We start from the raw sequence: 3,586 nt of genomic DNA, 5'->3' as shown, positions 1-3,586 counted from the left end.
ATCGAGCGCGGCGGCTAGGGAAACGATCGCTACCGACCGAGTGTGCGCACTACATCGGAACAAACCAGCGCGGAAAAACCACCGGTTTGCCGCGCAAAATTACGATAGCACAACAGGTGTCGGCGAGCACACAGCCGAACAGTAAGTGAGTCACATTGCTTTGTACAGGTATGAGAATTTATCAGATCAGCTATGAAAAATGTTACTCAGATGCCAAATTTTTAAAACATGGAACAAAAGAGTATGTTTTGACGGATTTGCAATTCATTAAAATAAAAAGGTGCTCTCGGTTTTCTCGGAGATGGCTCAACCGATTTTCACAAATTTAGATTCAAATGAAAGGTCTTTTGGATCCTATTGGAGTTTACCTGAAACGAACTATTGATTTTCTTCAGCTTAGCTTTGAAAGACCTTATAGGCCTTCTGGTTTCTGGTTCCGGAGTTGTGCAAAATGAACTAAAAGTGAACTCGATTTTATAAGAGACCATTCACCCAATTTTCACAAGCTTAGATTCCAATGAAAGGTCTCACAACACCATATAATCCTGCCGAATTTCATTCGGATACAACTTCCGGTTCCGGAATTACAGGTTGAGAAGTATAAAAAAATAATTTCAGGAGCGTGTTTTTATACATGACACGAAAAAATCAATTCAAATACATTCAAATAACCGTACAATTTTTCAATTAGGCAGGTATGGTTAGCTGATGAACAAATACGTTGATTTAGGGTATACTGGATCATCGTTTCTGGCTCCTGGTGTACCGGGAAAGTGCTCGTGTGCTCCAAACCGAAAATCACTCCAATTTTTCAGGAACGGCCTGACCGATCTTCGCAAACCCAGATTCAAATGAATAGTATTATGTTTACATAAGTTGATGTCGAATTTTCTCCAGATCTGGAAATGATTCTCTTCATTTTCTCAAAATCAGCTTTGTTACATTTTACAAGTTTAGACTCAAATAAAAAAGGGTCAACGTCCAGTGGCGTCTCGTGAAAAAAATTACGGCTTGTGCACTGATTATATGGTATGATATCAGATGTAACAGTTAGTTGTAAGTGAAAACCAAAGATTGAGGAATGAATATTCGCTTGTGTTTTTCAATAGAATGAAACAACGCTTTACTTTTTTGACTTGGACTTTTTTTATTAAACTTTTTTCATATCATCGATCAAATCTGTTAATTATGTCACCAATAAAACCGCTTGAACGATGCAACCGAGACAGCCAAAGAAATCTGTGCTCGAACAAAAAAATAGTCTGGACATAAAAATAATGTCCCGCCACTTTTCCTAGCAATTTGACAACATTTAGGGGCTCATTGTCAGACTGTAATTGATTTCAGAAATCTGTGACGATCTGTGTCATTTTTTAAATCTGTGCAGCATATTCAGAACCTTTGAAGCTCAGATTGATCTGAGAACCTAGCATCTCTAGAGACAGCAATTTGTTTTCAACTGCCATAAGCATAAGTAACTAAAGCCTATCTTGAAGGTGCGCTTACAAGTTCTTACAGGGCCAAACGTTACAGAGAGAAAAGTAAATCTCAGAGCTGAGCTGAGTAATTCTTTCTCTGCTTGGATCTGCGCAGTAGCTCATGTGCACGGAAAAGACATTAACACAGCGGCAAGAGATATTTGAAATTTTAAGTTGGATGTATATGAGATGTGTGTACGCAATTTCGGAACACAAGGCAGAGTGCTCGAGTTCAGAGCGCCACGTATTGGCTACGGCAATGCGACAATGATCCACAAACGCATTCAGCTTAAGGAGTGTATCGATAAGTAGTTAGCAACATTCAAACAGTTATTACTCTAAAATTGCTTATTTTTTTGCAGCGTGTTTTACGGTAACATGTATGTTTACATGTCAATAACAGAAATTTCGAAACCATTAAAATTCATGCTAATCCAACATTAAGTCATTACGAATGAAATTTTTCGTCGTTGGACAAATTAGGTCTTTATGAATTGCATCATTAGGTCACCCGTCAAATTTTATTTTTTTAGTGTTATGCTAATGTATGCCGGAGCAAACTATTTTGGCTTTATTCGACATTCAAAGAAAAGTCTTCTGAAGAATCAGATATTTTTCAATCACTGACTAACATAGAATTGACATCATAAAAGTTCAATAACGGACTAGGCACGGTTGCGCTTTTCATTTGACAAACAAAGGAATGTTTTGAATAAATACATCTGAATATAATAACTTGATTTAAACTTTGGAACATCATGCAAGTTACAAAAATGGTCTTGTTTAACTAAGCAACGTCTTCATATTACATTCCATTTTGTGAAATTCGATCCTCTGTTTCAACTGACTTCGCAGCCGATTCTGAGCGTACAGAACCATTGCGTGACTAGTGCAATAATTTTACTGACACTATGAATCCTTCATGGTCGGAGCTAGAACATACGAACATCTTGATTGTAAGACATTGTTTAAGAAGCAACTTTGCAAGCGTATGAGTAATGTCAACAATGTGTGCGTAAAAACAAGTTCCTGTGCCTTTTTCCTGATTTCTGTGGCTCAGTCGACTACGGACGTACTTTATGGCTCAATGATTCTCGGTTCAAGTCGCCGCTGTCGCTATAAGTTTTTTTTAAATTTCAAATAGCATCCCAATTATTTTTTATATTACCAATGATAAGAAAGATTCCATTAAGGTTAAAGCCGAGTCAGTGCTTCAAATGTTCAAACTTTTGCTTTTCCCATATAGAAAGGTTATGCAATCACTTGAAAAACCGACTAGTAAAAATTGGCTCGGAGGGCCAAGTATCATATACCATTCGGCTCAGTTCATCGAGCTGAGCAATATCTGTGTGTGTGTGTGTGTCTCGTGGTCCCATACGGAATTCCTGAATTTCATCCGGATCCGACTTCCGGTTCCGGAGTAATCGGGTAAAGTGTGTTCAATATTGTACACCGTCACTTAAACCGGTGAAACAAAAAACGTAAAAAAATTTCCAAACTGGTCTCAAAACTACACGAATCGATAGTCATTATCAGTAGGCAACTAAACAAACCGATTCCAGCTATCCTGGTTCCCGGTATCCGGTTCCGGAAGCACCGGAAATAGTGGTCATATATACCAAAATGGATCTTAGTCACTTTTCTCAGCGACGGTTTGATCGATTTTCACAAACTTAGATTCAAATTAAGGTCTTCTGGTCCCATACGGAATTCCTGAATTTCATCCGGATCCGACTTCCGGCTCCGGAGTTATGGGGTAAAGTGTATTCAATATTGTACACCGTCACTTAAACTGGCGAAACAAAAAATGTAAAAAATGTTGTAAACTAGACTCAAAACCGTCAATCTTAGGGTCAAATGGTCTCACCAAAAATTACTGCATATTTTCGGATAGAACAAACATATAAATCGTCATTTAGAGTGCGATGGCAAAATTGTATAAAATCTTCAAAATTTGAATAAAAATTAGTAGAGTTTGTACGTCATGTTAGTTTTTGGCCGCACGAACCGACTTCGATTATACCGGCTCTCGGGTTCCGGTGCCGGAAGTGCATATAATAGTTAACCAACTTCGTTTTCTTAAGGATGACCTACGCGAGCAAAGCACT

The sequence above is a fragment of the Malaya genurostris genome, chromosome 2 (assembly GCF_030247185.1).
Source record: "Malaya genurostris strain Urasoe2022 chromosome 2, Malgen_1.1, whole genome shotgun sequence".
Taxonomy (NCBI): Eukaryota; Metazoa; Arthropoda; class Insecta; order Diptera; family Culicidae; genus Malaya; species Malaya genurostris.
The sequence above is the reverse complement of the archived record's forward strand: the minus strand, read 5'-3'. Positions refer to the sequence as shown.